At 39.8% G+C, this 11,991-nt stretch overlaps 1 pseudogene; it reads right to left on the reverse strand.

The window, feature by feature from the left end:
• Window positions 1–2,748: 2,748 nt before the first annotated feature.
• LOC122239501 lies at window positions 2,749–7,237 on the reverse strand (annotated as a pseudogene).
• Window positions 7,238–11,991: the final 4,754 nt, after the last annotated feature.

The raw sequence follows: 11,991 nt of genomic DNA on the forward strand, positions 1-11,991 counted from the left end.
GGCAATATGCTGCAATTCAAGGAGAGGAAAGAGAGCCAGTAGGGGATTCCTATGGCAAGGCATGGTCATTGGACATTAAGAATCATAAAAATCTTTAGTTAGTTTTAAGATTTTCCTTCCTGCTTTGTAATTCCCTTATATTGTCTTCAAATTTTCAATGAAGTTTGTTAAACGTTATAGCCTACTGTTAGCTAGAGTAGAAAATAAATGATTATTGATGTAGCTTTGTCCCCACACACGATGAGGCTGACCAGAGCTCTGAGGCTCAGATTGTAGGTTATTTGGAAATCAAAAGTGAGGGCTGCTCCTAGTTAATATAAGATATAGTTAGCCATGTATTATACAATTTGTTTGGAATCAAAGATTAAACAGAATTGTCTTTGGGTGAGGTAGAAGTGAGTTTTCATTGTGATTTTTAAAATTAACTTTTGAGGGGAACCTGGGTGACTCAGTCATTTAAGTATCTGATGCTTGATTTTGGCTCAGATCGTGATTCATGGTCATGAGATCAAGCCCCACATGGGGCTCTGTGCTGGGCATGGAATCTGCTTGAGATTCTCTCTCTCCCTCTCCTTCTGCCCCTCCCCTACTTGAATGCATGCACTCTCTACCCCACCCCCAATAAATATAATACATAAATAAAATGAACTTTTTTCTTTGTTTTCAATTACCTTTTTAATGTTTACTTATTTTTGAGAGAGAGGGGGAGACAGAGCATGAGTGGGAGAGGGGCAGAGAGTGGGAGAACAGAATCAGAAGCAGGCTCCAGGCTCTGAGCTGTCAGCACAGAGCCTGATGCAGGGCTGGAACTCATGAGCTGTAAGATCATGACCTAAGCCAAAGTCAGACACTTAACCAACTGAGCCACCCAGGTGCCCCTAAAATGAACTTTATAAAAAAATGCTTTTATTTTTGAGAGAAAGCATGAGTGGGGGAGGGCCAGAGAGAAAGAGGGGGACAGAGGATGTGAAGTGGGCTCCCTGATGATGTGGGGCTTGAACTCATGAACCATGAGATCATGATCTGAATCGAAGTCAGACACTCAACTGAGTCACCCAGGTGCCTAAAATGAACTTTTTTGAGATGGAATTTGGATGGACATAATCCTGTTGGAAAATAATCTGACATTACAAATCAAGGCCATTAATATGTTCATATTTCTTTTACCTGATAATTCCATTTGTGAGCTCTCATTTTAAAAAAGGCAAGCTAGAGGAGTGACTGAGTGGCTCAGTTGGCTAAGTGTCTGACTTTGGGTCAGGTCACGATCTCATGGTTCACGAGTTCGAGCCCCGTGTTAGGCTCTGTGCTGACAGCTCAGAGCCTGGAGCCTGCTTTGGATTCTGTGTCTCCCTCTCTCTCTGTCCCTTCCCTGCTCCTGCTTCTCCAGCCCCTCTCCACTCCCCAGGGGTCAGGGAGTGGTACTGAAAGTCTCAAATCTTTAATTACAGAGTTGGTTTTTCTGGGGCGCCTGGGTGGCTCAGTCAGTTAAGTGTCAGACTGGTTTTGGCTCAGGGCCCGATCTTATGGGATTGAGCCTGGAGTCAGGCTCTGCACTGACGGTATGGAGTCTGCTTGGGATTCTTTCTCTCCTTCTCTCTCTGTCCCTCCCCAGCTCATGCTCTCTCTCTCTCTGTCTCTCAAAAATAAATAAATAAACTTTAAGAAACAAACAAACAAAAAAACCAAGGTTGGTTCTCCTGGCAACCAGCTCCCCTCTCCTTCGGTGTTTTCAAAGGTACCTTAGTAACATAAAAAAGACACCTTTATCGTTCTCATCACTTAGGAAATTCCTAGGGTTTTTGGAGCTCTGTGCTTGGAAAGGGGATGAAGACCAAATATGTATTTCTTTTTTTTTTTTTTTTTTTTTTTTTAAATTTTTTTTTTAACGTTTATTTATTTTTGAGACAGAGAGAGACAGAGCATGAACGGGGGAGGGTCAGAGAGAGGGAGACACAGAATCTGAAACAGGCTCCAGGCTCTGAGCTGTCAGCACAGAGCCCGATGCGGGGCTCGAACTCACAGACCGCGAGATCGTGACCTGAGCCGAAGTCGGCCGCTTAACCGACTGAGCCACCCAGGCGCCCCCAAATATGTATTTCTTAATATAAATCACAATATTACAATTGACTTAAAAAATCAAGTTATAAACTTTTGTTACAGAGTCAAAGTGAGATTCCTAGTCATTTCAACTTGGCCAGATAAGAAACAATTTAAAAATCTTTAAATTTTTTTTAATGTTTATTTATTTTTTGAGAGAGAGAGAGAGAGAGACAGAGTGCGAGCAGGGGAGGGGCAGAGAGAGAGAGAGGGAGACACAGAATCCGAAGCAGGCTCCAGGCTCTGAGCTGTCAGCACAGAGCCAGACACGGGGCTCGAACCCACAAGCGGTGAGATCATGACCCAAGCTGAAGTCAGATGCTTAACTGACTGAGCCACCCAGGCACCCCACAATTTAAAAACCTTTAAAGACGTATTGAGAAAAACCAGGCATTAAAAAAAAAATACAAAAAAAACTTGTTTGTCACTACCCAAAAGATAGGGTAAAGGGCTTTAGGTAAAAATATTAAAAACCCCAAGCTGCACAGATAATGCAGATAGTTCTAGTTATCTAGTCCATGGACAAAAAAGCAAGCACTTACAGCATCAGCTCCAATATTTTATAAATTTCTTCTTATTGGAATTTTATATTCATTTCTTTTGGTTGGATGAGTAAACTAGATTTTGGCAGAGGTCCTAAGCTGGCTTTTACTCAGCCCTACCTTGCTCAGCCTCAGGAACAGATGAATTTCCAGCTGGTGGATCAACTGCTTTTGTCTCTTTGCCATGTTGTGGTTTAGGGTTTTCTGGGCATCTGAGGAGGTAACTGAAGTTGTGGTACTGACCCCGATATGGCTGCTGACCTTGGCTCTCATCTCCCTTTCGTTGCTGTCCTCACTAGGCTGTGTTTGGTGAAGAGGGGCCCTGAAGAATTATGGTCTATAGCTCTGATTCACATTCTATCTCACTGGTCCACGTTGCTGTCCTGCACCCTGGTTGTCAGTATCCTCCATCACTTCCTGCACCAGAGCGTTGGAATCGTCCAGTCAAGGCCCATGGAATCTACACATATAGTAAGGTGACACCCATGGCCTGAGGTAGGGGTGGTGCTTCTGGGCCTGGACTTCGGGAGCACTCACCCATCCCTTGTTCTTTTTCCTACTCTCACTGTTCTGGTGATTCTGGTAATGGCCAAGCATCTGTAAATGGTTACAGTCTGCTGTGTGTTTACTGACTTTGCGATGATGGAACTCTGCCAGGGCCCGTGACATTTGTTGCCTCGGTATTCTTTTCTCCTCAACGTCATCAAACTTCATAGTCTCTTCATCTCCTACACTGCAAAGGTGGATACATGTTGTATCACATATCAGTACCTCATTCCTTTCTTATTACTGAATAATATTCCATTTTATGAACATACCGCATTTTGTTTAACCTTCTGTCAATTGATAGACATTTTAGTTGTTTTCACTTTTTGGATAGCATGAATGATGCTGCAATGAATATGTACAAATTTTTGTGTGGACATATGTTTTCAGTTCTCTTGGGTGTAGGAGTGGATCTGCTGGGTTATGATAGGTCTGTCTTTAACATTTTGAAGAGCTGCCTAATTATTTTCCAAAATGCCTGCATCATTTTATAGTCCTACCAATTATTATTGGGGGTTCTAATTTCTCCACATCCTTTGTGACACTTGTCATTTTCTGTCTCTTGACTATAGTCATCCTAGTGCATGTGAAGTGGTATCTTGTTGCGGCTTTGATTTGCATTTCCCCGAAGGTTAATAATGTTGAAAAATTTTTCATGGGCTTATTGGCCATTTGTGTATCTTCTTTGGGAAAATGTCAGTTTAAATCCTTTGCCCATTCTCAGGTTGGTTATTTGTCTTTTTATTGTTGAGTTGTAAGAGTTCTTTACATATTCTAGATATAAGGTAGACCGTTTACATTTAATGTGATTATTGATGGGGTTTGGTTTAAATCTACCGTTTTTGCTATTTGTTTTCCAACCTAATTTTTCTTATGTTCTTTTTCTTTTTATCATTTAGATTAAGTGAGATTTTTTTTAATGGTTATTCATTTTTGAAAGACAGAGACAGAGAACAAGCAGGAGTGGGGTGGAGACAGAGGGGGACACAGAATCTGAAGCAGGCTCCAGGCTCTGAGTCGTCAGCACAGAGCCCAGCACGGGGCTCGAACTCATGAACAGCAAGATCATGCCCTGAGCCGAAGTCAGATGCTTAACTGACTGAGCCACCCGGGTGCCCTGGATTAACTCAGTTTTTAAAAATATTTTATTTCATCTCTACTATTACATTATTAACTATACCACTTTATTTTACTGTTTCTCTAGCATTTAGAGAATACTCTTTAAAGCAGTATATTATAAAATAATATTATACCACTGCCTGTATAACATAAGAATCTTCCAAACTTCCATTTTCCTCCTCCCAGCCTTTTTTATTATTTTTATATATTTTATTTCTGCGTATTATAAATTCCACCATGCATTACTGTTTTTCCTTTAGGTAGTCAAAAATCTTTTAAGGAGATTTAAAAACTAGCTGGTTCCAAACATCTTGATATTTTTGCCTTACATAAAGAGGTTATCTTATGTGGATAATCTGTACAGAGCCGGTTGTATTTTTTTGCTTTGACTTTTTTACTCAAGCAATAGAAAAGACAAATGAGGAGGTGTTGAGTCAGTTATTTCTGGAAACTAACTGAGTTCCAGACTGCATATTGGGTATTTTGGGAGCCCATGGATTGATACTAATTTATTTAGTATTCATGGGTGAGGTTCATTTGTCAGTGGACTTTGAATCTCTGATGTGTATTGCAATCATTAGTACGGTGGCTAAACAAACTGATGTCATACTAATTGCCAAAAGTTTGGCACTCTTCAACATTTGGAGGCTGCTGGTTTTATTGTCCACTTATTAAACTGCTAAATGAATGAGACTAATAACAAGAAATTCATTGAAATGGAAAACTTATAATAGTTCCCCTGAGTATTCATTGATGGCAAGTTCAATTATAGTCATCCAATGAGCACTTCAAAATCCTATGTCTGACAGATAAAAATCCCAAAGCTTTCAAGCCTGAAATCCACCCTGTGTAAAATTTTGTGCTATAGGATTTTCCATCCTGGGCTTCTGTAACAGGGTATAAGAGGACAACTGAATAATGAGGAGGTTTTGGAGTAGGTGGTAAGTGTTTAATGTTAGTGGAAAATCTATTTCAAACAAGCAAGATAAGACTATGAATTAATGTTACTGATTATACGTTGAGGAATATTGCTTTGGTCTTTTTTTTTTTTTAATTTTTTTTTAACGTTTATTTATTTTTGAGACAGAGAGAGACAGAGCATGAACAGGGGAGGGGCAGAGAGAGAGGGAGACACAGAATCAGAAGCAGGCTCCCGGCTCTGAGCCATCAGCCCAGAGCCCGACGCGGGGCTCGAACTCACGGACCGCGAGATCGTGACCTGAGCTGAAGTCGGACGCTTAACTGACTGAGCCACCCAGGTGCCCCTGCTTTGGTCTTTTAAAGAGAGTCAGAGTTTCATAAAGTAAGCGGGTTGATTGATTTGGTTTGATGACCCTGAGTTTTCCTATCCTCTATCTGCCTCACCTTTGTAAAGTAATAATGACTATTGTTGTTTAGGTAAGATAGATGTTGAGGGAGGGAGAGAGAATATAATAAGATCTTCAGGAGAAGTTTATCTCCTGGGAGTGATAAAGGAATAATGGTCTTCCTATATATGTAACCTTTCCTAAACCTAAACCACATTCTCATCTTTAAGACAATTGCAAGGGAGGTCATTGTATTAGTCAAGGTTGTCCAGAAAAACATAACTAATAGGATATCTATCTATCTACCTACCTACCTATTTATCTATTGATCAATTGATCTATCATCTATGATCAAACTAAATTGTATGTATATATATATATATATATATATATATATATATATAGAGAGAGAGAGAGAGAGAGAGAGATAGAATGAGAGAGAGACAGAGACAGAGATTTATTTTAAGGAATTGGCTCATGAGATTGTGGGACCTGGCAAATCTGAAGTGTGCATGGCAGATCAGCAGGCTGGAAAATGGCAGGCGTCGGTCTTGCAGTCTTGAGTCTGGAAGCAGAATTCCTTTTTCTGGGGGTTTCAGTCTTTTCTTTAAAGGGTTTCCACTGATTGCATGAGGCACACCCAATTATGGAAGGTAATCTACTTAAAGTCTACTGATTTAAATGGTAACCACATTTGAAATACACCGTCTCAATAACATCTAGACCTGTATTTGATCATACAGTGGGTACCATGGTTTAGCCAAGTTGACATATAAAATTAACTATCGCAATAATTAAAGGGATCAAATTAGTACCTATGTTCCAGATAACGAAAATAAAGTCAAGTGACCTGTGTAAGTGTACCCAGGATTATGATAGATCAGTTTGTTAAAGGAGTGAAAAAAAAGAGCAGAATTCTAATTTTTAAAACTATTATTAGTTTTCTTTCTTTTTCTTTCTTTCTTTCTTTCTTTCTTTCTTTCTTTCTTTCTTTCTTTCTTTCTTTCTTTCTTTCTTTCTTTCTTTCTTTCTCTTAGGCTTCATGAGGAACACGGGGCTTGAATTCATGATCGTGACATCAAGAGTCACATACTCTACTGACTGAGCCAACCAGGCACCCCAGAATTCAAATTTTTAGATATATTATTTCACAAAATAGGTCTTTACTCAATAATGCTTGTTAGTTCAGCAGGACAACAATAGAACCTAAGACTAACTGGTTTTGACTTGACACAACTCCACAGAAACTTTTCTATTTTCTTTCTCCTGCCCCCCAGGTTTATTGAGGTGTAATTGACAGACAAGTAAAGATTACATACACTTGAAGTGACAATGTGATGATTTGATATATGTGTACATTGTGACATGAGTACCATGATCAAAACACTTATATTTTCCTGATAAAAAATGTTAAGCTTTAAATTCATATTAGCTTATATCTCATAAAGTATACAATTTATTTATATTAACAAAAAATAAGTACTTTCCTTCCATAAAACTGTTTGTTGAATGAAGGAATGGTTTTGAGTGGCAGATTTTGGAACCTGTTCAAATATAGTTCTAATGGTGCCCATGGTAGTTACTGATTAAAGTGGCAAGGTCAAGTAGGCTTAGTTCTACCATACTTGGTTAGAAGAAGGAAGAAGTATTGAAGCGGACAAATGCAAAATTTACAGAGAAGGAAAGAGATTAAAAAAAAATCCAGAGACCAACATTAAAAGGGTGAGACCATTTAAACAGATAACCAGCTGCTAATGACCAAATCAGTTTGTTTTCTTTCTGTTTCATTTCAGAAGGGATTATGGAAGAAATGGAAGAAAGAACATTATAAGAGCCAGCTAAATCACCCCTGTGTAATTGGAGAGAATTGGTGAGTTTTACCACCTCTTTACTTGGTGTGGTATTTATACATCTAGTAGAAGGACTCTTAATTTATGAGAATTATTTTAATCTCTCTTCAGTCTCAGGACTCAGTATACTTTTTCATTGTGTTGCTTTCTACAAAGGCACCCTCAACGCCACAAATACATACACCCTCCCAGGTTCCTCAAAATGTCTAGGATTATGACTTGTCACCTTTTAGATTTTGCCACAGCACCTGTTCTTTCTAGTCATCAAAAAGCCATTGGGATTGAGAGTGATTTAGACCATCACTTCCCTCTGCCTAGCACAGTGCCTGCTAGGCATTCACAAATTTTTGTGGAATGAATGTTGAATATGATACAATCTTCCAAAGAAAGAATGAATCTCTTCTACTGGCAGATGGTCATTCAGTCTTTGCTTGTTTGTGTAAGCAACAGAGTCCTCATTACCACCAGAGAAAGCCCATCTTTCTGGTGCTCTGAAAGTCAGCATACATATTAGATTTGGGCTGTTCTGGAGAAGAAATGGAAGAGTACAGCTGAAGCATGAGAGCTCTGCTCCCCTTCGGCTTCCCAATCCAGTGCCACTCACTGGGACGTAACTCTGTGTACAGATTGTGTAAACCTGTAACCTATGGGGGAAGCGCTGTTGAGTGCTTTCTCTGTATGCAGAGAAGACACCATTTGGTTCTCCACCTTTAAAAACCTCAGAGCAACTTTTTTTCTCAGAGGTTTATTTCCTGTTTTGGTTGGCAACCAAGTAGATAAGATCATAATATACTATGAAGAATCAAATCTTAAAAAAAAATAAATACTATGATAAACTCCAAAGAACAAAATCTTAAAAATAAAAACTAAGTACAATGTACTAAAAGAGATTTAGGAGTTAATCTACCTCAGCTCTCTAGAGGCAACTGCCGAGTAGTGGAAAAATCTAAGGGCAGGAGACTTGGGACAGAATTCTGATTCTGCCATGCGAAGGTAGGGCGAGCCATAAAGTATCTTTGAAACTTAACCATATTCCATTTTATTAGAGAAATAAAGCTGTCATACTTCAGTGTGTTCCAAGAGCTTCTACCTTGTCTCTTCTTTAGGGTTTAAGCCCCTGGCATTCAGTTGACACAGCCAAGGAGTTCCCTCCTACAAGATCCCTCTAAGCAAGATTTTGGCAGCTCGGGGGCAACTGGGTCGCTCAGTCAGTTAAGTGTCTAACTTCGGTTCAGGTCATGATCTCACGGTTCATGATTTTGAGCCATGCATTGGGCTCTGTGCTGACAGTGCAGAGCCTGGAGACTGCTTCGGATTCTGTGTCTCCCTCTTTCTCTCTGCCCCTCCCTGCTCATGCTCTTTCTATCAAAAATAAATTAACATTAAAAAAAAAAGATTTTGGTAGCTCAAGATCAAATACATTTGAGGCTGAAATGGTGATGGTCTAGTAAGATGAAAACTCAGGTTCCTCTCAGTGAAAGGAGCCTTCTCTAAGCGTGTCTTTGCCAAGGTCTGAGCCTGCAGTCCTGAAATAGCAGTCAGGTGGAAACAGAGAGAAAAGACTTGGGGTGTCTCTGAGGAAATGGCAGAGATGACGAGGCTGAAATTAAGGAGTTAGGAGGTAAAGGATTCAACTCTGCTGCTCATCATGTTGGATCCCCAGCAAATCACTATACTCTTCAGAGCAGTGATTTCAGAAAGGGGCAAGTTGTTACTGTCTACTTTGTGAAGCTGCTATGGGCATTGCCCAGCCCTTGAGTGAAAGGTATGAGGAAAGAGCAAAGGGCAGAAAGGGACAGATTTTCAATGTCCTTTGGTCTTTCATGAAGAATCCCAGTGTACACAATACACATTAATGTACACACTATTGATGTCCAGTGGGGATTCTGATCCTTTTAGTTCAATTGTCCCTTTGTTTTTTTTTTTTTTTTTTTTTTTTTTTTGGATTTTTTTTTTCAACGTTTTTTATTTATTTTTGGGACAGAGAGAGACAGAGCATGAACGGGGGAGGGGCAGAGAGAGAGGGAGACACAGAATCGGAAACAGGCTCCAGGCTCCGAGCCATCAGCCCAGAGCCTGACGCGGGGCTCGAACTCACGGACCGCGAGATCGTGACCTGGCTGAAGCCGGACGCTTAACCGACTGCGCCACCCAGGCGCCCCAATTGTCCCTTTGTTGATAAGGTTTCTACTGACTTCTTTAAAAACCTGGGCAATGATTTTAATGCACAGATCAACTTCCCGCTAAATTTTGAGACTTTTCATGTTTATTATGTGCAATGTTGCTTTTTAAAAGTATTTTTTTGTCAATTGATTCAACAAGTATTTAGTGAGTTCCTCTTTTGTGCCAGATACTTTGCTATGTAGATACAAAAATGAATGAGATATTTCCCTCCCTTCAAGGGGTGCATAGTTGTAATTTCTTGTTCTTTAAAGACCACTTGATGTTTATTGGTTCAATCTCTTCTACGTAGCATGACACAGTGGTTGAGAGTGTAGGCCTTGAAAGGTTCAAATCCCATTTCAACCAACTGCTAACCAAGTGACCATGAGTGAATTACTTAACCCTGCAAACATTACGGAAAGCAGTTTGGCAACACTATTTTGAGTCATAATCTTTAAGCTAGCAAATTCGTTTCTTTTTTTAAAAACGTTTTTGTTAACATGTATTTATTTTTGAAAGATAGAGTGGGGGGAGGGCCAGAATGAGGGAGATTTGGAGTAGGCTCCACATAGTGAACACAGAGCCCAATATGGGGCTTGAACTCACGAACTGTGAGATCATGACCTGAGCTAAAATCAAGAGTTGGCTGCTTAACCAACTAAGTTACCCATGTACCCCAGTAAGTTCATTTCTAATGATCAATTCCTAAAGGACTAAGTTAAAATATTGGAGAGGTTATAATCACTCAAAAGTATTTATTGAACTAATACTATGTCCTATGTAATTTTCCAGATACTTTGGATACTTCATTGAACAAAACATACAAAAGTTCCTGCCCTCATGGAGTTGACATTCTAGGAGCAGGAGATGGACAATAAGAAACAATAGACTAATTAAGTAGATCAATCATATATGTTAGAAGGTGATTAATGCTTTCAAAAAATAAAAAAGTAGATCAGGGTAAATGGGATCAGGCATGCTGGGGATTCTAGGTGAGTTCCAGTTTTCTGTAGGGTCATCAGCATAAGCCTTAGTGAGAAGGTGATATTTGAGGAGAGGCATTAAGGGAATGGGAGAATTGACTATGGGATCTAGGGGAAGAGGTTCCCAGCTGAGGAAGCAACCAGTGCAAAGGCCATCAGGTGGGAATGTGCTCCAAGCGTTTGAGGAATAGCAAGGAGTCCATGTAATTGGAGCTGAGTGAATGAAGGGGAGGGTGGTAGTAGATAAGGTCAGAGAGGTATCATTTAGGTTTCTTTGTGGGTTTCCACACTTCTCTTTCTAATATCCCATCAAATCTCCATAATTCTAGCAAAGACTCCGTGACAAATCAGTGTTGGCGTAAGAAAGAAGTACAACCATCATAACTTCCTGGTTGTGTGGAGGTTTTGGTCCAGGGCTTGTATAGAAGGGATGCCTGAAAACAATTATTCCCACCACTGTACTTCTTGTTAAAGGTTGCATGTACCCCTAAAAGGACCTGTTATCATGTCAGAGGAAGTAGACATTCTTCTCTAATTTTCTTTGGTGTTCACAGAATGTGGGCACTTTACTCCCACCTTATCTCTGTGATTAATTTCTCAACACTCCATTTATTAAGAAACTAGTCTTTTGATCTATTAGTAGACTAAACGATGAAAGCCCTGGGGATACCTGGATGGGTCAGTTGGTGGAGCATGTGGCTCTTGATGTCAGGGTCATGAGTTCAAGCCCCACCCACATTGGGCATGGAGCCCACTTAAAAAAAAAGTAAATGATAAAAGCTTTGAATTAGAAATAAAAGTTTACCTCAAGGCTTAAATCTTGATACATTCGACAGAAAAAAAAGCTCTTTTTTTTTCCAAGAAATTTTCTTTTTAAAAAAGCCCACTACTAAGTCGATAAAAGACGCATTTAAAAACTAATTTTCATTTGACCTCAATAATTTGAATTCAGTATTTTCTACTTGACATCTTTAGTTTGCAAGCCGTGAGTCCTTTTTTCTACACTTGAAAGTCCCCATCTGCCAAATTATTCATGGATCAGTCCATCTGTGAGTTTACTGGATTATTCAGGGAATGAGTGAAATTTGGTGGGCTTATAGCAAATGAGCACTACACAGGTATCACTCATAACATCTCTGTGTGTACATTTCTTTCCTTCAGGTTTATTGGGCCATTACAATGTGCCTCACTTGTCCACATTGTTTCTTATGCTTCCTAAGCCCTCCAGACTTTTGCCCTCTTCCTTTTGGGAATGGGAAAAAGAGAAGAAAAGAGATATGACACAATAGACCAGCATGATGGTGGGCAAGGAGTGGGAAAGGCTTGAGAGGAGTAGAGAAAGACATATTGAGAAGGTTGAAGGAGGTTCTCTGCTTCTTTT

Source organism: Panthera tigris, chromosome B3 (genome assembly GCF_018350195.1).
Source record: "Panthera tigris isolate Pti1 chromosome B3, P.tigris_Pti1_mat1.1, whole genome shotgun sequence".
Taxonomy (NCBI): Eukaryota; Metazoa; Chordata; class Mammalia; order Carnivora; family Felidae; genus Panthera; species Panthera tigris.